Genomic DNA, 27,737 nt, shown 5'->3' with positions numbered 1-27,737 from the left:
TCACTTCTCTGAAGAATAAGAGTGGGAGGAAGGGGCCGATTCTGCTTAGATTTCTCATGCTTCTTATTGGACTTACACAAAGACTTTGACCACAATGTGGATCAGCTGCCGGAATGACATTGGGAATGGAAATGGCGTGGAGTCTTGCAGTGTTTAGCAACATAGAACTTCACTTTGTTATACTGTATGTCCTTCAGGCTTAGCTAGGCGCAGTTGCAGCAGGTCCTTGAGTTGTGTTCCGACCCCAAGCACCGAAGACATACCTGGTGGGGATCCTTCACAGATATTTGTTTGGGACAATCCCTAGAATGTTTAAATCTTATTTTATGAGGGAACATTTCCCTTGTACACTGGTAACATTTTTAAAAGAAATTTAGGAAAACCTTGTCATAGATGAAGTAGTAGAGCTCCTGATCTGTGTCTGAAGGTGTAGAAAGAAAAGAACAAACCATAGCGAGCACGGGTGGAACCTATCTCTAACTCTGTTGCCACTTCTGGAGTGGAATGCCACTGACTTGGAGCCACACAACGCCATTTACTGGCATGCAGCAGTACTGCTTTTGAGTGTCCAGATCCAGTCTGATGCCTGGGGAATATTCACAAGGCAAAGAATCTGGGTTAGAAGTATTAATTAGAAATACAGTACGGGGGTTCGAAGGAAAAAACAAGGCATGGCAAAAAACATATGCAGAAACATGTGGGTGAAAAGGTACATGGAAATTGGGACATAGTTATTAATTGTGCAGCAGCTTTGTTGGCACTGGGGCAATGGCAGAGCTGGACTGGCCGTAGCGGGCACCGGGCGTTTCCCTGGTGGACCGCCAGGGTGGAGGGCCGGTTTTGGCCCCAAGAGGGCCGTTTTTGTTACCGGGTCTGGCAATATCGGCCCCCTGTAACAAAATCAGCCAAAACTGACCCTAGCAAACAGCTCTGCCGCACCCCTCCTCCCCCAAAGGGGGCCCACCGAGCAGTTTGTCAGGGAGGGTTTTCGTACCCAGTCCGGCCCTAGGCAATGGTGCGTGAGAGACCAAATACATCACAATCACTGCTCGCTCTTAATATCTAGATACAGCTGGCAAAAGTTTCCCTGCTGTCATAAGGGCCCTTGGAAAATTTACCATGCCACTGCAAGAAAATGTGTTTTTGTTTTCTTAAAATAGCATAAAGACAAGTTTTGCTATGTTAAGATTGACCGCTTCCCTCTTTTCAGAAACAAGTGAAACAACCTTTCTATCACCAGTTTCTGCAATTCTATAATTGGTAGTAAATATTTTCTACTATTGCAGTTTTTCCATATTTGTAGTTTATGGGTAAAAGAGAAGTATAACACATGGGCAAACTGAAAAATCTATACATTCCTGAAACGTAAAAAACATTATGAATTAAAAAAGGGGAAATTTATATAGATCGGGCACAGTTTTGCCAGAGAAACTAATCATTAAAATTAAAACATAGAAAAATAAGGAGCAATAAACTGAAATAGGTAACAAAGCCTATTTACAAAGGCATTTTGGATCGCATAGTGTAGTACTTGTGCACTAGCATTTTACATACTCTTACGTGTTTTTATGAATTGGCCTTAGAATATTTAAAATTGGAATAAAATGGGATAATTAAGAGTATATTCATATAAAATTAGTTTCCTAGAAAAAGATTGTGCCTTGTTTGCACTTTCATTAATACAGAGTTGGACATTTCAGAGCTGATTTGTAAATCGTGTAAGTGTACTTCACATAACATGTATTTCTAAAGTGCACGTTCACCCAAAAGTATCTTGGCGCTGAATAACAGATGTTTATTGTTACCCAACTCTATGGTACTCATTTTATCAACCTCAGAAGAAGGAAAGTCTGAGTTGACCCACCGGGATTTGAACCTGTGGCCATGAGATCAAATACAGGCCCCACGCGGATGAATTAGTACACTAAGCAACCAAACTCAACTTAAAATGGTACTATAAGAGTACAACTTTCCATACTCATAAATGCATTGTGCAAAAGCAATATACTGTTATGTCTGTCAGACTCTTTTGGTCACTGAGATACAGTGTGTTGGTCAATTGCCCAAAAACACTCAGAGGCTTATTTAGTAGTTTCTGATGCAGCATAGCGCAGTGTGTCACTTTGCCACACTGCCCTGCAGCCAGTGAAGTTCAAGCAATCCTCTCGCGACTGACAGATGCTTGGGGATATCTAATGTCAGCCTTGCCGCTGAATTTTGTACAAGTTGCAGCTTGGCTAGAGTTGTCTTATTAGCATCAAGATTGAATGCTTTGCAATAGTCAATACTGGATGAGATTATTACTAAGGCTACCAGTTTGGTCTGGACTGTTTCCAGGAGGCACAGGGTCAAGACTGATTTGCATATGGCTGGGTCCAAACTGGATCTCTTGACTGGGGGAAAATGTTTGAATCATTCAGCATTACGTCCATCATTTGTTCCAGTTACACTTTTCACCCTAAGTGAGATGGCCATGACCAGACATGGGTCCCTTGCTCACTGTGCCACTGGATTTAAGCTAGCCTGGTCGATGAAAGGTGACATAGCCCGAAACCGGTCCTAGGATGCTTGTTTTCAGTCCAGGGAGGACCTGGCTTGGTAGTTCGATCTGGACCGTTCCCATGAGGCACAGGCTCAAGACTGATTTGCATATGGCTGAGTCCAAACAGGGGTTGCATAGTGGGTAAAAGAATGATGGATTTAATCCAGATCTCTTGACTCGGGGAGAATGTTTGTATCATTCAGCATTCTGTCTATCATTTGTTTAGTTAAACTTGTAATAAAAAGTGACGTAAACCAGTAGATTGCAATGTCTTGTGTTACTGTGTGTATAGTTGGCATTCTACGGGTGGTGCATAGGTGTCCTGTGCATCCACCAATGGATTTTGATGCAAACCCATATTTAAAAAGAGATGTAGACATGGTTTTGCATCTAAATGGCGTGCCTGACTGATGCAGTCATAATGAGGAGAAATATCTTTATTTTGCCTGGTTATTTCCTTTTTGCATGTGTGCTGCATTCTGCAGGACACATACTTAGAGGAAATAGTTTCTAAAGATAGTTTTTGTGCCGGAAGGCACTACTTCCTGCACAAAACTATGCTGACCTTGAAAGGAAAATGAAATGATGTAGATTTATACAGTGCAACAAATTCCCAGAGGAATCAAGGCGCTAATCGCTAATCCTGAGAGTAGACTTGGCCCATAAAGGGAGCCCATAACAAGGTATTTAATTTTCTTACGGAGAGAAGAGCCAGGTTTTTTAGGCCTTCTTGGGGAGGGAATTCCAGAGCCTGGCAGCCTCAACCAAACCAAATCTTTTTCTCCGAAACTGGGAATAACAGCTAAATTGAAGGCTGCCAAGCGAAGATGTCTTCTAGGGGAATGCCACTGGAACGTGGTTTTGATTCCACATGGGCTGGCAGTGTGCAGTGCTTTATGAACTATGCACATAGCTTTGAAAGTAACATGCTTCTATACAGGAAGTCAGTGAAGTTCAAGCAATCCTATTGCGACTGACAGATGCTCCGGGATTTCTAATGTCAGTCTTGCCGCTGCATTTTGTACAAGTTGCAGCTTGGCTAGAGTTGTCTTATTAGCATCAAGATTGAGTGCTTTGCAATAGTTAATACTGGATGAGACTGTTACTAAGGCTACCTGTTTGGGTATAGGAGAAGGAATAAATGGAAAAATCTTCCACAAGGTTCTGATAAGCCAGAAACAGGTCGCCACAGTATGATTGACCCAGAATTCCAGAGAAAGGTCACTATCCAGGCTGACTCCTAAGTTGTTTGCTGCATTTGTTGGGGCGGGCAGTGTCCACAGGCTGTCTGGCCACCAATTCTGGTTCCATATGGATGATTGACTCCCAAACATCAACACCTCCATCTTGTCCCCATCCAACTTTAGGCAATTCTTGCCCATCCATGTGGCCACTACTTTCATGCAGCTGTTGAAGTTGGCACCTGTATCTTTGAAATCAACACTGTAATCTGTGTGTCGTCAGAATACGGCAAGGCCTTTGCCCAAAAGAGTGAATACGTTTGGCTGGGGGGGAGACATATAAGTTAAACCAGTTAATACAGGCACTCTAGCACCAAAATTATCATGAACACAGACACCCTTGCACTGTGTCACAACGGTGACTGTATTTTCGCTAAGCAGCCCGAAGTGTGCCAGCACATGGAGAGAGCATTATTGCACCATTTATTTTGAAAAATTATGCAGTTTGGCTCTCTCAGGGTGATGCAACGCACTGCAGCAACCTTGCGTGCTGTGCAGCATTGCGCCACTTTTTTGTAAACATGCCCCCAGGTTGAGGATCTGAGTAACTGCAGTATGTGGACCTAGAAGTGGCCAGCAACCACCAACTAATCCCTGTTATTTCTGAAAAATAGGTACCCGGGGAAGTCCAGGTTTAAGTGGTTTCCATCAGTCCTGCTGTATTTCCTTACCCAGAATGCTCTACAAACATAATATTTTGCTAAATTTAAAAATTGTCTTCCCATTTCGGTAAGAGAAAGTTCTTGAATCAGCATTAACACCCTTCTGATAAAAATAGCACCTGACTTGTGTGTGTGGGCGTATTGCCTCAAAATTCAACATGGAAACATCAAGATTCTTTCTTTGCATTGAGAATCATTGTGGGGATGTGGATAGCTGCAGTATTTTGGGCCTGGGTAGTTTTGCTTGCATGGTTTATGAATCAACAGAGATGGATAAAAGTCCCATGACTAAGCTTGCCTAACTTTCTCTTGATATACACAGCATCGTACATGTGTGGGTGGACCCATTGCCCAGGACAGGAAATTCTCCAAAATGCATTAAGGAAACATCAATAATTTTTCTTTGAGCGTCAATCAATCTGGACAGGTGTGTAGCCACAGTATTTGGGCACAGGGCTAGCTACCACCCAGGGAAACACAGACATTTTGTTTTAAACTAGACACCTGGGGGCATGCAGGTATTTCTCTATGTTTTCTTGTCCAGAATGCCAATCAACCATTAAACTTTGGGTAAAGTCACAGATTTTCCTCACATTCTACAGACAAACATTGTATGGGTCTATTTCCTTGGATATGAATAGCCTCACAATGAAAAAAAAGAATTTTTATGATGGACGGAGTGTTGAACATTGCAAGCACTCACCCCCAGTCAACTGATCTGGGTTTAATCCATCACCGTTCTTTAGCCCACTCTGCCACCCCAGTTCAGACATGGCCATATGCAAATCAGTCTGACCCTGTGCCTCATGGGAACAGTCCAGCCCGAACTGCCAAGCCATGTCTTCCCTGGACTGGAAACAAGCTTCCTAGGATCGGTTTCTGGCATTTCAGCCGTGTTCAGCCAGGCTTGCTTGAATCCAGTGGCAAAGTGAGCAAGGGACTCACGTCTGAGCATACCCTGCCAACTTATGGCGAACAAAGCAAAACCAAAGGAAATGATGGACGGAGTGTTATTTGCTAGTATGACGAGCAGTGTCGCGACCCACTACGTAAACTATTTAAAGCTCTTTCGAGCGACTTTGGGCTGACGAGCCTGGTGTCTGCACCTGCGCGCCTTGAAAGGTACTTTACTTATATATTTTGGCAGTCTACTTGGCACCCCGCATACCTACCTGCTCCCTGCTGACGAGAGGCAATTACCTCGAAACACGTGTCCAGGGATGGCATTATTTCACATACTCGTGGCATAGGCGTACTCACCGCTGCCACTACATTATCCAGAATTCTTTGGGGCTATTTGCTAGTATGACGAGCAGTGTCGCGACCCACTACGTAAACTACTCACCCCCAGTCAACTGATCTGGGTTTAATCCATCACCGTTCTTTAGCCCACTCTGCCACCCCAGTTCAGACATGGCCATATGCAAATCAGTCTGACCCTGTGCCTCATGGGAACAGTCCAGCCCGAACTGCCAAGCCATGTCTTCCCTGGACCGGAAACAAGCTTCCTAGGATCGGTTTCTGGTATTTCAGCCGTCTTCAGCCAGGCTTGCTTGAATAGCCTCACAATGCAATGTGGACTCATCAAACTTTTCCCTTTGAATTTCAATCACTAAGATGACGTGGGTAGTTCCAGTTGTTTTTTACCTAGAGTCAGCCACGACCCAGGAAATCCTATCAACTTCAGACATTTCTGACAATTAGACACACATAGAAGTCGAGGTCGATGAAACTTGTGTGGATCCCAATACCTTTTCGTATGTAGAACAACCCACAAATGTCAAACTTTGGCTAAAGAAACAGCTTTTCCCTCACATTTTAGTAAGGGAAAATTTGGAAATCCGTGAAGATAGACAAAACCCTTAGCCCCCAGCCTTCCCACTCTTCTCCCGCTAAAAATGGTACTCTACTTGTGTGGGTCAGCCTATGGCCCAAGACCAGGAAGTTCCCAAACTGCAACATTAAAATATCAAGATGTTTCTATTGTATGTGAATGAATCCAGGGATGTTGTAGCTATTGTATCTAAGCCCGGGATCGGCCAGCACCCAGGAAAAACTACCAAAGCCTTCAGTTTATGAAAAGTAGATACCGGGTGAAGGCCAGGGCAGTAAGGCTTGCCTGTACACCCACTATCCGGCAAATGTCCAACTTTGGTTAAAGTCATACATTTTCCTCACACTGCGGTGATGGAATGATCTGGCATCTGCAAGGATCGACAAAAGTCCCACACCACTCCCCAAAAAAACAATACCCCATTTGTGTGGTTGACTATGAGCTCACATTTGAAGTTGTATACTAACTCTCACACTGACTGTTCCACTTCAATCAATTCTCCAGAACGTCTGCTTTGTGTGGTATAATTTGAAGCAGGTCAAAATGCACAGGTGCAGCCTAAATGGACACTGTGGACAGCAGTACCATGTCTTCCACCTCCTTCCTTGCCAAGTACAAACTTTGCACTTTTGATATGGTTAATCAATTTCAATTCAATACTTTATACTTTTTCGTAGTAAATTCAAAATAGTACAATAAGTCACACTATTAAAAATTCCTTCAAACACAGTAATAACACATCAGGAATCAGTTAATCTCTTTTGAACTATAATAAAGTGCAAGTTAAGGACAGTAGGACATTTTCTTTCTAGCATAAAAAACAGCCCATAGAAAACTTGACATATCGCATTTGATATGGTTAATCTTCTTCACTGTTGCAGGAATGTTTTCAGCCTTTCAAAATCCACCACAATCTACAGCAGATTAGGTGGAAGCCGCTACTTCTATAGCACTTAGACTAAGCATAATTGTCTAACTCAAAATCATTGACGGACATCAGTCTACCATTGTTAGACTGACGATAGACAACATAAGCATTATGAGCTGCCAAATGGATCAAGTAGACAGCCAACTTCTTGTACAAAATGCTGGTTTTATGATTCTCATCACATAGTTGAAGCAACTAGTCAGTTTTATCAACTCCACCCGTGCTCACGTTATTATCAAGTATATATATGTATTTCTACCAACTGACCCCAAACCATGACAAGAGAAATACTCTTATCATGAATTGTAGTGAAAACATTTACCTTGCCGCTGTTCCAGAATTTCAAAATAGAAGCCTTTTGCAATGCAATTCAGTACACTGACTTTTTGGGGAGGTTTTTGTTTAAAAAACAATGGGCCATATGTATGAAAATACATTTTTGCGATTCTCAAATAGCGATTTTTTTGCGAATCGCTATTTGAGAATTGCAAAACGCTATGTATGTAGGATTTGCAAATAATTTTGCGAATCCTACATATTCCTTAATTGCGAATTGCAAATTGCGATTCGCAATTAAGGAATACCTCCCCATTCATTCTATGGGTCAAGAGGCCCATAGGAATGAATGGGAAGACATTCTAAGATTCTCAATTGGAGAATCGCAAATTGAGAATGCAATTTCAAGGGTTCCAGGGTGTCAAAAGGACACCCTGTTGCACCCCTGAAATGTGCATGTGTGCACATGTGGCACACATACATGCACTAAGGGCATGTATGTGCGCCACATGGCACTTTGAAAAATGCAAAAAAGTGTATTTTTCAGAGAAATCGCAAATTACCACCAACTTGAATTTGGTGGTAATTTGCGATTCCTCATGGCCAAATTGCACTTTTTCTGTGCTTCTTACATTGCATTTAAGGAATAGCAATTTGCGATTCCTTAAATGCAATTGCAAAATAAGGAATCACGAATTTTGCGATTCCTTATTTTGCGAGGCAGTTTTTCTTTAATACATACCACTGAGCCAAATTGCGATCGGCAACGCCGAAATTCTGCACATTTCGGCGTTTGCGATCGCAATTTGGAATGATAGATATGGCCCACAGCTTCCAAGGGAATAATTTTTGACTAATTTCATTTGTTCCAAAAATCACAACGCCAATGTTGTACAGTGTTCAGTTTGCTCAACAGATGTATTCCTTTTCAGCAATAGTTTTCATATTTGTTATAAACTTAATGAAAGACAGAGTGGGCCAGACGTCACAAAAGAATCCCCAATAGTAACTCTTGAAGAAGACCTAGGTGCCGATTACGATCCGGTAAAAACCGGGTACGAACCGTCGGTCGGAGCGTATTCTCCGTCCGACTCGTACTCGGTTGTAAAACATTACAAACATGGAATTACGATTCGCACGGAAACACCATTTCCGTACGAATCGTAAAAAACACCGACCGACGAAAATATGCATACGAATGTGATCCGGGAATGCTGCGACGTGACGTCGGGACGCTTCCAGGCAGCGTTTCACGACCCAGGAAGTACGATTCGAACCGACAGCAGTCCGGACGGCAATATTTTTACGGCACCCAAAAAATGCCGGAAAAGCGAAGTACGGCGCGAAACGACCAGAGTAGGTGGCCCGGTAAGCGCCGTACCCCCCCCCCAGCCCCCGCATGTACGCGTCGAACCCCCCCGTGTATGTACACCCGAGTACGTGTCGAACTGTACGTGTCGAACCCCCCCGTGTATGCACACCCGAGTACGTGTCGAACCCCCTGTGTATGTACACCCGAGTACACGTCGAACCCCCCGTGTATGTACACCCGAGTACGCGTCGAACCCCCCCGTGTATGTACACCCGAGTACGTGTCAAACCCCCCCGTGTATGTACACCCGAGTACGTGTCGAACTGTACGTGTCGAACCCCCCGTGTATGTACACCCGAGTACGTTCGAGTCGTACCCCCACCCGTGTATGTACGGTGCGTACCCCCAGCGCTACGCACCGTACATACACGGGTGGGGGTACGACTCGAACGTACTCGGGTGTACATACACGGGGGGGTTCGACACGTACAGTTCGACACGTACTCGGGTGTACATACACGGGGGGGTTCGACACGTACTCGGGTGTACATACACGGGGGGTTCGACACGTACAGTTCGACACGTACTCGGGTGTACATACACGGGGGGTTCGACATGTACTCGGGTGTACATACACGGGGGGGTTCGACACGTACAGTTCGACACGTACTCGGGTGTACATACACGGGGGGGTTCGACACGTACTCGGTGTACATACACGGGGGGTTCGACGCATACATGCGGGGGCCGGGGGGGGTACGGCGCGTACATGCGGGGGCTGGGGGGGGTACGGCGCGTACATGCGGGGGCTGGGGGGGGTACGGCACGTACCGGGCACCTGTTTGGACGTCTCCATGGTTGTTATAGGAGTTCGGTGCGGACGGTCTTTTAACCATACGGTTGTACATTCGGACGCCCGGGACGGATTGAGATTCCCCGGTCGGACTTCGCTTTTCACGTTTGTACGGTAAATCGTCCGAGGACGTGTCGGACACTTTTTCCGACCCAAGGACGTGTGGGGAATTATTCCCAATGCGACTCGTATGGGCTTTTTACCATGCGAATCGTGATTGCCAGTTTGTACGGCACTTGTACGATTCGTACGGTAAAAAGACCGGATACGAGTCGTACGGAATTTTTTTTTACCGGATCGTAATTGCCACCCAAATAGCAGGTTTTATACTGGAGTCCTTTCCAGAATTCATTCTAAGGCTGTATGCATAATCAGTGGAACTTTCACACAACATCTAAATCCAAAGGCCATACTGAGCTCTCTTACTTAGTATATGCTCTCTGAACAACACCCTCCCTTTGTAAAGGTCTAAAGACTCATCCACCTCTATACTCTACTCTGAAGAGTAAACCACAGGAAATGTTGCATAAACTGTTTCATGGCCATCTGAATTTTTAACAGTCTCCTTTGGTCCAGATGGCATGCCAGTGCTGCAGAGTTACTATTTAATACATAATATGTTGCAGAATAAAAGATTGCTCTCTGCTCACGACAGATGATAAGCTGGATGTTGATAAAACCGAGCAAGAAGACCAGTAAGACTACATTGAAGGCTTATAAAATAGAAGCATGAGAAAATTAATTCCCCCAAAGTTTTTGCACTCCACTAATGACATGGTAGTCCATAAGCATGCACTAGAATCAGGTTCCAGATGGCTTCATGCCTCCTCAAACTGATTCAGCATACAAATTAGTTTGCTATGCGGTTTTTTCCAGTAACTTATCATCATCAAAAATTTGGAAATGATCAATGGGTGAAGACATTGTATTATTGACCACATTACATGCAGCAATTCCAAAGAATGAATAAATTAGAGGCTGGAAACTATCAGGGGGTTGCCAAGTGAGCAGCCTTGCTGTTTCCTTCATGATACATGAGTGCACTCTGGATTTCCCTTTGATACTACTCTCTCAATGGCACAGGTATTGCTTGAGAAGGGAACTTTCTGCCCAGGAAGGTTCCTCTGGGAGCCCCGCACAACAGCTAGGGGGTCATGGTATCCTTACACAGGCCACTTATATCATTTTAACCTTTATTTTTCAGGACTGTGGGACTTAGTCCCCTGTACTGAACAAGTCACAAAAAAATATAAGGGAGAGTGTAGGTCCTCCTGGGGCCAAAAACAAAAACAAAATTTGGCACAAATTGTAGCAATCCTGCAGGACGTCTGCAGGATTGTAAAAAACTAAACAAAATGGAAGTAAACCCCCGGGAAGAAATGTCTTAAAAAGGGAAGGGGTGCAGTGTGACCTCCCTCCCCGAGCCATCACAGGTTCCGGGGAGCCCACACCAGGGATGACATTTCTTAAATAATGCGAAGGGGGCCTCATAAGGCCCAGGGGACCACGCCCCTGTGGCAACTAATCTAATTAAAAGGGAGTGGGCTGCATAGTTCCCCTACCTGTACCATTAATGACCCTGGGTACCCAATCCCGCAGGGCGAGATAACTAGACATGTCCTGGGGATCCCACCGCAGGACATAGCAGTTCCCTGCCCCAAGGAAACTTGTTTATGCTCCCGCTTGGTGGGATAATTTTTTAATCTCCTGCTAAGCAGTATCAAACACCAAGTCTGCTCCCAGGGGGAGAGAGATTTAGAAATTCTCCTGCCAGCTGGAAGCAGACTTTTGATCTGTTTCATGGGCCTGAGGGATGGGCTACCCAGGGCCTAAAGAGACTCGGGAGTGGGGGGCTTTGCGGCCCCTTCCCTTTTTGCAAGTTTTGGCCCTGGGGTGGGGCTCCCCATGGCCCTCTCCTTTAAACAAAGTGGGGGATAGACTCCCCAGGGCATAATAATGCTGAGAGAATGAGTTAGGGGGGGGGGGGCATGTAGCCCCCTTCACTTAAAAAAAAAGTAGTCCTGAGGGATTGGGTCTCTAGGGCCCAATAGGGCTAAGGGAGGAGAAACATGTGGCTTCCCCTCTCCTTTAAAAAAAAACTGGCAGGTGGGGTCCCCAGGGCCTAATCAATCTCAGCAAGGGTAGCCATGCAGCCCCCCTCCCCTTAAAAAATTGGTCCTGGGAGATAAGGCTTCCAGGGCCTAATATGCCTTGAGGAGGGATGCCACTTGGTCCCCGTCCCCTTTAAAAAACATAATGAGGCTCAGGTAGGAAAACCATGTGGCGCCATCTGCCTTTAAAAAAAAAAAGGCCATATAGGATGGGGTCCCCAGGGCCTAATGAGGCTCAGGGAGGGGGGACACTTAGCCCCCCCCCTTTAAAAAACATAAGGCCCAGGGGGGGGGGGGGGGTGGTTTGGCTTTACGTATGGTAATGAAATATTACTTTACATTTTAGAAATTGACTGAAGGTTGATCTAATGTCAAGTTAGACGAATATGTCAGTGACAACCTTTTGAACTAAAAAAACACAGAAATCCACCAGGTATACTTAGCAGAGCTAACTATAACTTGCACCCGCTTCATGAAGTCCTTATAACCTCACATATTACATCACACATAACATGTTCTATGACATCATTTATGACATCATTGATGGCATCTTAAATGACATCAGTGATTACATCATCCAATCTTCATTTATGTACATATTGCTCTATAAATTAGTATGGCAAAGGAGGCCTGAAAGTAAGCACAAAACAGCTCAGAAGAATAGGATGCATCATTCATACCATCACAGATACTTCTCCCTTAGGTGTAGAAAGCATAGGTTATGTGCAAAACTGACCCTATACCATGCACTTCATGGATAGTGCAGTTCACATTATCAATGAACCAACTATATATGGGAAATCCTTATTGCATACTCTGTTCAATCTGTATAGAACTGTTCAAAGAAATCCAAGTTCCTAAAAATACTGAACACCTGTACCAAAACAAATGCCCTACTAGGGAAAGCCTTTTACCTGTATCGAACCCTTAACAGTCACTGAACCTATATTAAGAAATGAAGTTGATATGAGCAGAGAAGTGGGTACTGTTAGTAGTATGCACTCTATGGAGAGAGTTTTCTCTGTGCCACACTATTTGCAGACAGTGAAACTCTCATGAGAAATACACCACCAGTTTCTATTAAGAAGAGTGGAGACTATATCCAAAACTTGGCTAAAGATAAATGTCTGAAGATGCTAAAGACTACACTACCTGAAGCCTTCATAATGTGGTGAAAATGTTACAGATAAACCATCTTTTAAAGCAAAAGTAGCACATTTAACAGTTTAATACCTGGTGCACACTGTCTTCTATGCTATGTAGAAATAGTCATGTTGCAGCGATTCTGTCTAATAACTGAAGGCTACTTACAAAACTAAGGGCCTGATTACAAGTTTAGTGGCCCTGGAGCGGGCCGCCATGCCAGCTTCCCGCTCCAGGACCACAAAACTTGACCACCGGCCACCCGCCATATTTTGACTAATATCGTGGTCTGGCTGTTGGTCCTTTGGTGGTCCCACAGCGGTGCCTATTAAAAAGGCATAGCAATGGGAACACCAAAGCCTGTTAGACTTATTGGGGACTGTAAAGTGGACTGTAAAGTCCATGCTATGCAGGAAAGGGGATGATTGCACTGAGGTTGGCTTAACATGTTCCCCCTGAAGGCACCCCAAGGCCCTAAGGCATCAGGGAACCCTGTAGGGCCCCTTTTGTTTCCTCACTTTTTCATCCACCAGTGGAAAGAGACGTACTACAACTTGTCAGTAGTCAAATCGGGTTCCCCCATGGATATTATCCCTCCATATATGCTATTATGAGGGAGGGAAGCTATTGCACCGGTGTTAACAAGCCTGCTGCATCTTTCTTTCAGCTCACGCCTGGTTACAAACAACTGGAAACATGTAATGGTGGTGCCGTTATTAAAGAAACCATCTTTGGATCCTGCACTTCCAGAAAATCTAAGACCAGTATCATTGCTCCCATTCTTTGCAAAAATTGCTGAGACATTTTTTAAATACCCAATTGACTAAGTTCATGGAAGAGTACCAGGTACTTCCTGAAACTCAATCTGGCTTTAGGGCGCTACATAGCACCAAATCGGTCTTACTCCTTGCTTCTGAGGCACTAAAAATAGCAGCTGATGAGCGAAGGACAGCAGCATTCTCTTGTTGGATCGCACTGCCTTCTACTGGAACGTCTGTGAGAGGCCGGTATCAGAGGTGACATATGGGAGTGGCTCAAAAACTTCCTACAGAATAGATCCTTCCAGGTTCTACAACGCCACTTCAAGTCTGAGATACGCGCTTTGTCCCAAGGGGTACCACAGGGTTCTGCCCTCAGCCCAACATTATTCAATGTGTACATGCGCCCAATGGCAGATATTGTACTGAAACATGGGGTGATAGTGGTGTCATATGCCGAAGACACCGAGCTGATTATCACATTGGAGCAAAAGGAAATGTATATATGTATTTGGTATTTGTTAAGCGCATGTATTACGCATAGGCCTCATAGCGCTAGCTGATACTCAGAAACCAGGAGAGGTGAGGCGACAGAGCTAAAATAGCCAGGTTTTGAGGGCCTTGCGGGATTTCTTGAGATCGCTTTCCACTCGAAGATGTAAAGGCAATGTGTTCCAAATTTCAGGAGCAATTCTGGAAAAGGATCTGCCACCGTTCCTTACTGTGCAGACCTTGGGAACAGTTAGGAGTTGTTTACTGGTGGAGCGGAGGGTTCTAATTGGTTGGTGGTTTATCAGTTTCTTTGCTAGATATTGTGGCCCTTTACTGCTAAGGGTTTTGTGTACCAGACAGCAGAGTTTGAAGTTGATCCTCTTTCTGATGGGGAGCCAGTGGAGGGTCTTCAGACTCGGTGCCGATGGAGAGCGGGGGGGGGGGAAGTTTAGGACCAGCCTGGCCGCAGTGTTCTGCAGGACCTGAAGCTTTGTCAGATGCTCTTCATTTATGGATGCCAGTAGCACATTTCGGTAGTCCAAGTGGCTAATGATTAGTCCCTGTACAAGGGGCATGCGAGAGGCAAGGGGAATCCATTTGAAGATTTTTCGAAGATTGCGCATTAGACCATAGCTGGTTCCAACTACATTGTTGATGTGGTCCGCCATGGAGAGTTTGCTGTCTATTATCACTCCAAGATTGCGGGCTGCTGTCTTGGGTGGGGGGCAGGGTCCCAAAGAGGGCGGCCACCAGTCGTTGGTCCATAGTTTCTGTGCATCACCAAAGAGCATGATTTCTGTTTTACCAGCATTGAGTAATAGGTGGTTATTTGTCATCCAGTCATTTATGGCCATCATGCACTGCTTAAATCTGTGTTTAGTGCCAGTGGGATCAGGTCCGAGGGTGATTAGTAATTGCATGTCATCAGCGTATGACACTGTTTCAAAACCATAGGCTCTGATTATCTTAGCCATGGGCGACACATATAAATTAAAGAGTGTGGGGATTAGGATGGATCTCTGAGGGACTCCCTTGTCGATTTGCTGGCTCTTGGAGGAGAAATCTCCTATTTGGACCATGGAAGACTGATCCTTCAGGTAGCTCTTGAGTCAGTTCAGTGCGGAGCCTTCGACACCAAACTCCCATAGGCGCTCCAAAAGGATGCCATGTCAGATGGTGTCAAAAACAGCCGATAGATCAAGTAAGATCAGGATGGCAGATTGTCTCGCATCGAGAGAAAGCCTGATGTTGTCGACTATCTCTAGTGAGGCAGTTTCGGTGCTGTGGAAAGCCCGAAACCCCGATTGGGATGGGTCCAACAGATTGTTGCTTTCTAGGTATTTAGATAGTTGGTTATTGACCAGTGATTCCATGATTTTACCAAACAGGGGTAGGAGAGAGATTGGTCGGTAATTTGAAAGCTGTTTAGGGTCGGCTGTCGGATTTTTTAGGATCAGTCTGACTATGGCCTCTTTCCAGTGTGTAGGTACGGTGGATTACGATAGTGAGAGATTGAAAATTCTGGTCAGATTGGGGAGAAGGGCAGGTCCAATTTTAGATAAAATCTGGGAAGAGGCGGGGTCGGTCGGTGAACCGGATTTAATCCTGCTTAAAATGGCGGATACTTCTTCCTCTGTGACTGCATGAAATTTGCTGAGAGTTTGTGTGCAAGGGAGGAATCTCAGTGTTTCTCTGATTTGGTGGTTTATCGTTTGGCTGGGGAAAGAGTTTGTGAATGCCATTTATCTTGTTTACAAAATAGAATGAGAGGGAGTCGACCCACTCCTGGGAAGCGTTTTGAATTAGTTGGCAGGAGGGGGGGTTGGTGAATTCCTTCACAATCTTGTACAGCTCTGTATGAGAGTTGGAGGCCTGATTTATTCTATTTCCTACGTAGACTTTTTTAGCTGTGGCTATATAGTCCATATAATGCCGGTGTGGGGTTTTGTAGTGCTGTCTGTCTGTTCTGTTTTTTGTATGCCTCTGTTTATGTTCTGCCTTCCTAACTGCGAGTTTATCAATTTTTAGGTCTGGGGTGAACCAGGGGGAAAGTTTGCTTGGACATTTAGTTTTTTTCCTAGGCACGATTATGTCTAGGGTCATGCTAATGGCTAGTTCAAGACATTTGACTGCCTTGTTGGGGTGGGCCAGTTTCGAAGGAGATAGGGGGACAAAGTGTGCTGAGAATGACTCTAAGTTTATCTCATTTCATGACCTACTTAGTTTGGATACTTTTATGGGATGTGGTTGAGTCGATATTCCATGTATATGGAACCTTATTACATAGTGATCAGACCATAGGACTGAAAGTAGTTGGTCAATCTTTACATAGGGGGAGTTTGTGAATAGTTGGTCTAAGGTGTGACCATCGTTTTAGGTGGGACCTATCACCAGTTGGTTTAAGCCTAATGTGTTTAGGCTGGTGGTAAGATCATTTGTGTGAGGATCAGATAGGAGTTCTGCTTGATAGTTAAAATCCCCTAATAGGATGAAGTTATCGGCGGCCAGCACGTGCGGTGCAATTGTCTCTATTAGATTGCTGGAGAAGTGGGCTTTGTTTCCAGGGGGCCTGTAGAGGAGTGCACCTTTCCAGGACTCCTTGCTGGTGCTCTCTATTGTGAATATACAGATTTCGCCCCATTCTGCCTGAAAGGACTCTACAGTGTGTATTTTGGTGTTTGCTCTGAAGGCAATCGCTATCCCACCAACTCTTTTATCTTTTCTATCCAGCCTAGTCAGCTGGTAGTCGTGGGGGAGGGCTAAGGAGAGGTCGGGTTGTGAAGATTCGTGGAGCCATGTCTCTGCAATGAAGAAGAAGTCAGGTTTCTCTGAGTCCAGTAAGGACCAAATTTCGAATGCGTGTTTTGGAAGGGAGCGTGCATTGCAGTTTAGGCCAATCATGTGTTTATGTTTTGGTGTTGCGGGATTTATTTGGGAGTGTTTCGTGCTACAGCTTGCTATTTTGGCTTGCCTGCTGAGTGGGTAGTTCTCGTGGGTCGTAAGACCTGTGATCGGTTGGAAGGGGATGTAGCCTACCTCCTGGGGGGATACTTTGTTAAACGAGTGGCGTTGCTGACTGGTATACTGAAGGATAGCCATCACGGGCTCGAAGAGGCAGAACGGTGGGTGAAACGGGTAGAGTGACTGGTGCTTGGCGGCGGTCAGGCGCAGACTGGTGCAGACGGGCTTGCCTTTGGCGCGCCGCTGCGTGCGTCCGCTCTGCGCACTTCCTTTTGAAAGACAGGAAGTGGGCAGGACTGCAGCAGCGTGTGGAGTGCTGATCTGATGTCAAAGTCAAATGTGGGCTAAAAATGGTGGTGCTTGTCCATCCACGCAAAGGGCACAAGCTGCGGCGGACCAGGGGGGCACAAATTGAGCAGGTGAGTGGCACTATTTAAAAGTTAAAATTCTGGCAGACATACAGAGGCGGTGCCTAAATTTAGCGCGTGCTTAAATGACCTAGCAAATTGGATGAAGCTCAGCTGCCTGCAATTAAATTTAGGCAAAACTGAGATCTTGGTAATCGGTAAACAGCCTTCCATCTGGTCACATAGATGGTGGGCAGAAGAACTAGGAACAACTCCGACACGCAAACCAAAGATTAAAAATGTGGGAGTCTGGTTTGAAAACACATTATCTTTCACAGAACAGATATCAACTCTGGCAGGCACGTGTTTTGGCCTTCTAAGAATCTTACGAATTTTTTTTGATATTCTTCATCTGGATGCCAAAAAGACCATTGTGCAGGCCCTGGTTACATCTCGTTTAGACTATGGCAACATCCTCTATTTAGGGGTCACAAAAAGCTATTTGAATATACTGCAGAAAGTTCAAAATGCAGCTGCCCGGATGATATTGAACATCCCGAGGCGTACCCCGGTGGGAGCAGCCCTGAGTGAGCTACACTGGCTACCAATGCAGGCCTTTTAAGGCTCTGTGTTTCTGCCATAGCATTATCAATGAAAGAGGGCCTAGGTATCTTCGCCCCTTACTTACCCCTTACAGACCGATTCGGAATCTTAGGTCCGCAGGCACAGCTAAATTGGTAGTGCCAAAAACCCAAAAGGCACGTTTGGAAGGGAGGTCTTTTGGATTTTTATCAGCCAAAGCATGGAATACACTGCCTTTGGGGTTGAGGATGCAACCTTCAGAAATTATGTTTCGGAGAAAACTTAAGACTTGGTTCATTCATGGTGTTAATCTCTGTCTTTTTCTCAGATAGGTCTATTTGTTAGGACTAGGGGTTGGTAGATAGGATTCGTCTGTTTAACTCCGTGGGAGTGACCAAGCGCTCTATAAACTTTAATCTAATCTAATCTGATCTAATCTAATCTAATCTAATCTCACTGCCACAGTTTTCATGGCGGCCTCACCGCCATTAAAACTGTGGTGGTGAGTTAACTTCTAATATGCTTGGCAGTGCTGCAGCGGCACCACCAGCATATTAGGGCCTCTGACCGCTGCGCCACTGCCGCGGGATCCATGATCCCCAGTGGTTGCAGCGCTCCTGTGGCGGTCCCTTCACCATATTCGCAATAGGATGGGTGGACTGCCAATCGGGTGGTCCAGAGACTGCTAGAGGCGGTCTGATGGGGTCCCATGGCCTGCTAAAATCATAATTAGGCCCTCAGTATGTTCTAAGTAGAATCTTTGCCCTGTTGCAAACCTTTTCTACAGTCACCAGAAATCATTACAAATATATAGATATATCTATCTATACATATCTATATATATATCTATAAATATATATATATTCACTTAAAAAACCATAGGTTTCACACGTTATAGTTAGCTGGACATTTCACTCGTAAAAAACCATTGAAATTCCCCCTATAGTTAGTTCAGATAACTATAACTCGCGCGACCGCAATCCACTGCTCATGACGTCACATATTACATCACTCATGACATGGTCAGTGGCATCACTCATGACATCACTGATGACATCATCCTTGTGATAGAGTGGCGGTCGCGCGAGTTATAGTTATCTGAACTAACTAGAACGGGGGAATTTCAATGGTTTTTTTCGAGTGAAATGTCCAGCTAACTATAACGTGTGAAACCTATGGTTTTTTAAGTGAATTTGCAAGGTTTTTTAAATGCTAATTCCTAACTATAACGTGTGTGAAACCTATGGTTTTTTAAGTGAATTTGTAAAGTTTTTTAAATGCTAAATTATGTATGTTTTATTATATTTTATATATATATATTTTTTTTTTTAAAGGTTTTTCACAGTTCGTGCACCGTGCGTGCACGGTGCGCGCACCCCGCGTTTTTTTTGAAAAAAAAATAAAATGTTTTTTTTACCCTTCGGGGTCCTTCAGGGACCCCCTGACAAAGGCTAGGGGTCAGGAACTCTCTACCCTGCCCCCTTTTCAGGTTCTTCACCTTTCTTTTTCCCTGTCACACACACAACACACAAAATGGCGGCCGACACTTCCTGATTTCGACCGATTCGAACGTTGACTGACATGAAACCACCAATCACAATTACGCTCGCGCACGTTAAGGTGCGCGCATGGTGCGCGCTTATAGATATTTATGTGCTTTTAACTGCAATTTTCTCAGGAACTACTGAGCAGATTGACTCCATATATACAAAAGGCACATCCCTGACCTGAGGACTACCTCTTTGCCAAATTTCAAGTAATTCTGTTCAGCCGTTCGGGCTGTACCTTCGACTAAAGGTCCTATGGGAAAATGTATGGGGAAAACGCGTTTTGGGACCCCCCTTTTTTCTCAGCCCCCGCTTGACAAATCACCCCGAGACTTTCAGGGTAGGAGCTGAGCGGAGCGCCCCATTAGTTTTGAAAATTTCGCGAGGATTCGTCAACCGGCGCCAAAGTTATTCAAAATAGAATTTTCAGATTTCCTATGGAAAAACGGTCCAAGCTATAACTATCTACTGGCGACCGCCAGTAGATAATATATATATATATATATATATATATATATATATATTCCACAAGACAACACGCACTCCTCCCACAGCGTGAAAACAAGCCAACTCCAGTCGTGCTTCTGAGTATCTTTATTTGAGACAAGAGAAAGGTAGGCATTACGCATTTCAACTCATGCGAGTCTTAATCATATGCCAATGTGTGTTTGGTGGGTTCGTTAGATTTTAAATAACGTGACTCATAAACATTGAAAAGGGACAAGTGTCCAATTAATCACAGATTTTAAAGGGTCAGTCAGTTTATATTAATGGATTTCTCGTAATATATTTTAAAGCAGCAAAAGAAAGTACCATTGTTTCAATTTCAGTCAGGTTCAATCCTTCGAACAAAAGTGTTCATAAATAAACGTTCCACTTTGCTGCATTTGTTGTTTTTGTAGTCACAGTACCACAGTTCCCATAATGCTCCAAAACTGTTGTTTTTTCCCACATTTTATATTTCAATGTTTGCTATTGGCAAAATTTCCTTCGTTCCACTGTGCTCCGAATGCAATCACTGCCTTCAAAGGAAAATTCCATAAGACGGGCACAGTGTTTCGCAGGACATCCTGCTACCACCAAAATATCTTACAGTTTATGACTTGCCTTTCAAGCTGGTATCCTCGTAGCACGAAGTGCACAGGGAAATCCCTTCTGCATACCCTGGCTGTAGAAAGGTTCAATCACCAAGTTGCGGCGGGCCTCTGAATGTGGCCCTGCCATCGAAACTCCGGTCATGTCCAATATCGCAGCCGGTGGGCACTCTTTACATGAAATCCAAAAGCAAAAGTCTGACAAAAAAGAGCGCCTCAACCTTGCGGGTCGGGGCCTGTCTCAGGTGTGCCAGACACCTCCAATATTCCACAAGACAACACGCTCTCCTCCCACAGCGTGAAAACAGGCCAACTCCAGTCGTGCTTCTGAGTATCTTTATTTGAGGCAAGAGAAAGGTATTAATTGGACACTTGTCCCTTTTCAATGTTTATGAGTCACGTTATTTAAAATCTAACGAACCCACCAAACACACAGTGGCATATGATTAAGACTCGCATGAGTTGAAACGCGTAATGCCTACCTTTCTCTTGCCTCAAATAAAGATACTCAGAAGCACAACTGGAGTTGGCCTGTTTTCACGCTGTGGGAGGAGTGCGTGTTGTCTTGTGGAATATTGGAGGTGTCTGGCACACCTGAGACAGGCCCCGACCCGCAAGGTTGAGGCGCTCTTTTTTGTCACACTTTTGCTTTTGGATTTCATGTAAAGAGTGCCCACCGGCTGCGATATTGGACATGACCGGAGTTTCGATGGCAGGGCCACATTCAGAGGCCCGCCGCAACTTGGTGATTGAACCTTTCTACAGCCAGGGTATGCAGAAGGGATTTCCCTGTGCACTTCATGCTACGAGGATACCAGCTTGAAAGGCAAGTCATAAACTGTAAGATATTTTGGTGGTAGCAGGATGTCCTGTGAAACACGGTGCCCGTCTTATGGAATTTTCCTTCGAAGGCAGTGATTGCATTCGGAGCACAGTGGAACGAAGGACATTTTGCCAATAGCAAACATTGAAATATAAAATGTGGGAAAAAACAACAGTTTTGGAGCATTATGGGAACTGTGGTACTGTGACTACAAAAACAACAAATGCAGCAAAGTGGAACGTTTATTTATGAACACTTTTGTTCGAAGGATTGAACCTGACTGAAATTGAAACAATGGTACTTTCTTTTGCTGCTTTAAAATATATTACGAGAAATCCATTAATATAAACTGACTGCCCCTTTAAAATCTCTGATTAATTGGACACTTGTCCCTTTTCAATGTTTATGAGTCACGTTATTTAAAATCTAACGAACCCACCAAACACACAGTGGCATATGATTAAGACTCGCATGAGTTGAAACGCGTAATGCCTACCTTTCTCTGGCCTCAAATAAAGATACTCAGAAGCACGACTGGAGTTGGCCTGTTTTCACGCTGTGGGAGGAGTGCATCTTGTCTTGTGGAATATTGGAGGTGTCTGGCACACCTGAGACAGGCCCCAACCCGCAAGGTTGAGGCGCTCTTTTTTGTCAGACTTTTGCTTTTGGATATATATATATATATATATATATATGATTTCTGGTGACTACATAACCATCTAAGAGATTACAAACCTTTAGAATATTCCTCAGATGCCAGACTGGTCTAGAAAAGCTCTTCCTCGAGCAGAAGCTTTCAAATATGAACAAGAGGCATCATGTGGCTTCAGTCACGACTCTCCCCACCGGATGTGAGATCACCGGTGTATAATAAGCAGCAACCTGCCCACTGATATCAGTTCTTGATATTTTTTCTGCACTCCTGCAAGGTGTGAGGTGAGTAACCGAGAAAGCATCAACTACATTGACAACTGCAGCACATAACACATTTGCATACTTTGGGATCTTATTTCACAAGGCACTGACTCATCAGGGGAAGAGGGAGGATGGTGTAGAGTCTTCAGGAAGATTATGTAATGAATAAAAATATCTTCTCTGAATGTAAGTAACATTTACTTGTGATGTATACCTCCCCCTGTGGTTTCCTTACCTTTAGAATGTGCTACAAAGCAATAAGCACTGGGAAGTGGGCGTGAGCAGTGCCTTTTAATCAAGCAAGTAATGCATCACAGCCCTTGCGGGGTATACGTCACTGCATGTTTGGTCTGTGAGACAATACTGTGTAGCAAACATATGCAGGGATGACCACATGGCTGCCCAGCAGATGTCAGTCATCTGGATACCTCTGGTGAGAACTGTGGTGCCAATCAGGTCCTAGTGGAGGGTCTTCTTTGGCTAATGTAGAGCAGATCTTGATCCAGTGGATGACTCAACACTGAATGATGCGTATGGTCATCGTTTTGGCTTTCTTGGTTCTGGTGAAGCCAACCCATAGCTGACAAAAAAGGGAATCTGGTGTAATTGACAAACCATGAGGCTGAAGTCCAAGTGATTTATAAATGTCGCCTGGACCCTGAGCTCCATATTTTGTTCTTTGGATTTTTTGGGAAGGTCGCTACTGGATCAATGTTCCTTTAAGCATTGCACCTGGTATTCAAGGAATCATTTTCCCCTCCATGTGCCTTTGCCCAGTGGCATATCAAAACTTGAGGGGGCCCCCTTGTAACATACAGGGAGGGACCCCGCTCCAGACTCACTTAGGAGAGCTCAGGGCAAGATACTGTGCTGAGGGGTCCCCATGGAGCTTGGGCCCCCCTGCACCGCAGGGGCTGCAGGGACCTATGTTACGCCACAGCCTTTGACAGTCTACATTTTTTCAAATATAATTTGATTGAAACAAGAAGGGGAAGAGAATCATTGCCTTTTCCCCACAAATCTGTCAATCTTTCTCTTAGAAATAGGTGGGCAAAATTGCTCAATGTGGCCCGACTTCACCTGAGACAAAGTTCAGTCCAACCAGCCCATTCCAGCGAATGACCGGGAGCCTACCTACCAGTGGTGCAGCTAATGCAATGGACTGGGGCACAGGGGTAGAAGGGGGCCCAAGTACAGCAACCCTTTGAAACGTGAGTGGGGACCTAAATAACCATGCTGGAGTTCTGAATGTGAAATTGCTGCTTATTCTTTTAACAGGGTGACTGATGTTTACTGTTCTTTCACTTATAGCAAAATGTGATGATTTTGTAAAGTGAACTATTTGAAAATCTTGGTGGTTTGAACGGAAAAGCTCTATGATCTTGTTTTCAAAGAGAAAAACGCAAATGATTTGCTTTTTTCTAATTCTAAAATGTGATGGAAACAAAGATTTTAATTGGGTCAAAACAAATCAACGCACTTTACTTGATGATGCGCAAATGACAATTATTTGCTGAAAATCAGTTTCCACTAATTATCGTTTGTTTGCTGCATAGTTTTATCAGTAAAATTGTATCAGTGCAAATTTAGTGATCATTTCAATGGCAAATGTGCTGTCTGTAAATGATAATGTCTCCCACACCATGTTTTAGTAATATATTTGTGATAGAGTGGTCCTAAATGCAACACCAGCTACATATTACACCTTTACCACCCCTTCTGAATGGGAGTGGCTCATTTGTGACACTTGTTCTTTGCGTGATGCTTGGATTTTTCAGAATCCCAAAATCCCCCAGTCTGAAATTTGTTCCATCACCACTATCTAGTAAGACCTCAGGGGTGCAGGTAAAAGTGGGGGTGGGGGTGTGGCGGCTGCTGGAAGACTTGTTCGCAGGTCGGTGCAGGGGGATGGTGGTAGTCGACAGACACGACTGCCGCCACCTCGAAAAAACAGTGCCGCCCGGCGTTGACAGCCCAAAGCTATGCCAGTGGTATTTTGCCTCCTTACTCTGTGTTATTCTAAATCCAGAAAAGTCTAACCTCAGGAGATATTTCCTTTGGTTCATCCTCCAGCAGCTCACCTCCAAATGCAGACTAGTCCTAATTGAGCAATGAGAATACTAGCAGCTCTGCTGCCTTTGCTACTGAACCACAAGTTTTTTATGCAGAGCCCCAGACTTCAAAGCACTTCTACCATTTTGAAATGGTATTCTGCATAATCCATAATTTTGTGCTGTTCCAAGATGGCAGACCAGTTTGAAATTTTACTTTTTATTATTTTTATTGATACACTTGCCCTCCACATTTAGTTGGCATATTATTGATTTTCTTTCGTTATGTCTTTCTTTATTTTTTTAAACATATGCTTGGAGCCGCATCGTTGTTGCCGAGCAGCGGGACTGGGGCTACGTGTCCCCGGGGGCTTGGTGTGCCTCACCTGAACCAACTTGGCAGTCGGCGCCTACATAGCGCCTCGCCGCTCCCGCTGGTGCGGGAGCCGCATCGTTGTTGCAGAGCAGCGGGACTAGGACTACGTGTCCCAGGGGGCTTGGTGTGCCTCACCTGAGCCAACTTGCCAGTCGGCGACTATATAGCGCATCATTGCCTCCGCAGCGCGGACGCGCGCCGGGCAAAGCCCGGGCCAAGGGCGGGCCCATTTAAGCCCGTTCAAGATCGGTTAAGGACGGGACGGACCACCTCTCTATCGCCTAATACAAGGTGAGGGTTATTGTTATCTCGCCCTACCCTAGTGTCCGTGTTAAAACTACCCGGTTATCCTTTTAAAATCTCTTGTGGGAACAGTAGTGGTCATAAAGCATCCACTATGGCATCTGCTACTACAACATCCCTACGAGATAATAGTGTGACCTATGCTAGTATAGGTGGGTCAATGATGGGCACCCTGGATAACTTTCTCATAAGGGTGTCGTCAGCTCTGGCTAAAGATATCGAACTGACAGAAAAAAGGCTATCCCTGGATACTGTTTTTGATAAAGGGTCATCTATGGGAAGCCTGGCAGGGATCAAATCTCAAGTTCCTATCGATACAGAGCTAGACTGCACATTATGCTCCTTGGATGAAGTTACAAGTAGCCCACATGTTTCTCCAAAAGACCTTGATGTGGTTCCGGATCAACAGCTTTTAGCCACCACGGGAAAGAATAATAAAAACACCATCCAGAAACCTTTGAGTTCTCCTATTATCAAAACTAGATCAGCGCTTATAGCTAAAAAGGGTATGATGAACCAACCCAAGGGCATGTCTGTGGAAAGCAAATGTCTGGGCGATAAAACTTTAATTCAATCAAAACCCAAGGGCAAAAAAAGGAAGCTGGGAAATGAACGACTAACCAAGGAGAGTACCATAACTAAAGATTGCTCTGGTCCTTTTTGTCCAGTAAGGAAAGAAATAACCCCTAAGCTGGGTGTTGAGAGAGACTCTCTAGAGGAGCCGGGTACTTTGTTTTGGAAAAAATTGGAAGATATGCTTAAAAAAACGACTCATCCATTTCATGAAAGACTGGACCGCATTGAATCTAGACTGTCATGTCTTGAACTTTCGCTTGCATCAGTCCAGAAGTCTTTGGGTAATCGGATTAGCGAGTTAAACAGTAAACAGATGTTATTAATATCTCAATGCCAAAATGTTGCCGGTAATACCCAAAATGGATTGACAAATAGTGGTAGTACTGCTGTTGTAAACATGCCTGAGTCTATTTGTGCTACTATCCCACTAGAAAATGTTGCTGAGGCTAGTCAACTTGAGCAGGGAGCCAAGGATAAAAGTGTGGGGATAAGTAAATCGGCACCAAATGGGGGCATTATACCAACTAAATCCTTAGAGGTTGTGATACCAAACCTACCTACTGTGGATCTCCCCCGTGAATCTGCCCCTTATGTTGTTATATTGGCGGGGGTGCCATCATTAGGGCCGGGTAGGAGGGAGACACACACAGAGCTAAAAAATAAGTGCATATTCTGGCTTAATGCAAATAGGCCGTTGCCCCTGCATAACAGGGCTGAGATTTTGTCCGTAAGAAGAGTAACTTGGGTAGGTAGAAGTGTAAAAACAATTGGGGGGCATTGTGTGATTGTCAATTTCAGAGACAGAAGATGTGTTGAACACATTTTTTATTGGCCACAAATTGACCCCAGATCTCGGATCCAATCACTTCCCTTAACCTATTTTTATGTTCCTGTGCAAGATCTATTCAGAGAAATGCCTTTAAGGAACGATCGATCTAGCTACCCGATTGCACGGAACTTAAGCTTATATAACAGGTTTTCTGTCTTGTCAGGATTGGAGGAATGTGACTGACAGCAAATGGAGGTAGGGGGTGAGTCCTTAAGCTTTAGTGGTATAAAAAGATCTCTGGACCAAAACTTCATGGAAGGTGAAGGACAAATGTTTGATGGTATAGGTATAGTTGAGGGAGGGTTAAGTCCTAGGACAAATGTCAGCATTGGCACAACCCTACGACTAGGTGTTAATAGCCCCCTCCATCCTCGCTTACATAGGGCAGTTTATTCACCGATTACGGATAAGTGTAAGAAGTTCTACTCTAGCACCATTATAACTAGGGATGTATTAACTGAGGAACCTCATACCACAGGTGATTGTCTAATGACACACCCTTGTTCTACCTTAGGCCGGAATGCACCAAGTAAGGAACCACTAACTATAGCTGCGTATATGACAACATACCCGTGCCCTACTATGGATAGGATTGTAACAAATGAAGGTACACAGATCACGTCTAGCCTGACCTCAGTGGTATCGTGGAACCTAGCTGGTATTGGGTCTAAGGCTGCTTTACCATGTTGGCTTGAATTTATTAATAACTTTGATATTTGTCTTTTTCAAGAGACTTGGTCTGTCGAAGCAGTCTTTAACCCAGGCTATTTGAACTTTTATGTTCCTGCAGTGAGAGGACTGAATGGAGGATTGATAATCTGGATTAAACAGCACTTAAGCTCTAGAATCCAACTGTTTCCATCCGGGCACTGCGATATTATGGCTGTCAGGCTTGATGTGATGGGTGACTTAAAAAATGTTATTATCAATGTTGTTGGAAACGGCCCTTTTTGCAGGGTTATCCCCAAACTTTTTGCTTCTTCCCCCTTTATTTTTTCTGACCCGTGGTTGTTGGCAATAGGACTCTGGGCACTTTACCACTGCTGATCAGTGCTAAAGTGCATATGCTCTCTGTATAAATTGTTATATTGATTGGTTATCCATGATTGGTATATTTGTTTCACCTGTTAGCCCCTAGTAAAGTGCACTGCGTGTGCCAGGGCTGGTGATTCAAATGCTAC

General features: G+C 44.5%; 1 long non-coding RNA gene across 1 annotated transcript in view; it reads right to left on the bottom strand.

Annotated features, from left to right (window-relative positions):
* The window catches only part of LOC146861425 (uncharacterized), a 64,054-nt gene extending 43,058 nt beyond the window's left edge, over positions 1-20,996 (bottom strand). Inside the window, exon 1 of the long non-coding RNA XR_014979258.1 lies at positions 20,693-20,996. This is a non-coding gene — a long non-coding RNA (uncharacterized LOC146861425). The remainder of the gene's footprint in view (positions 1-20,692) is intronic.
* Positions 20,997-27,737: the final 6,741 nt, after the last annotated feature.

The sequence above is a fragment of the Triturus cristatus genome, chromosome 3_1, assembly GCF_964204655.1.
Source record: "Triturus cristatus chromosome 3_1, aTriCri1.1, whole genome shotgun sequence".
NCBI classification, from domain to species: Eukaryota; Metazoa; Chordata; class Amphibia; order Caudata; family Salamandridae; genus Triturus; species Triturus cristatus.
Note: the sequence above shows the minus strand (reverse complement) of the source record. Positions and strands in the feature narration are given on the sequence as shown.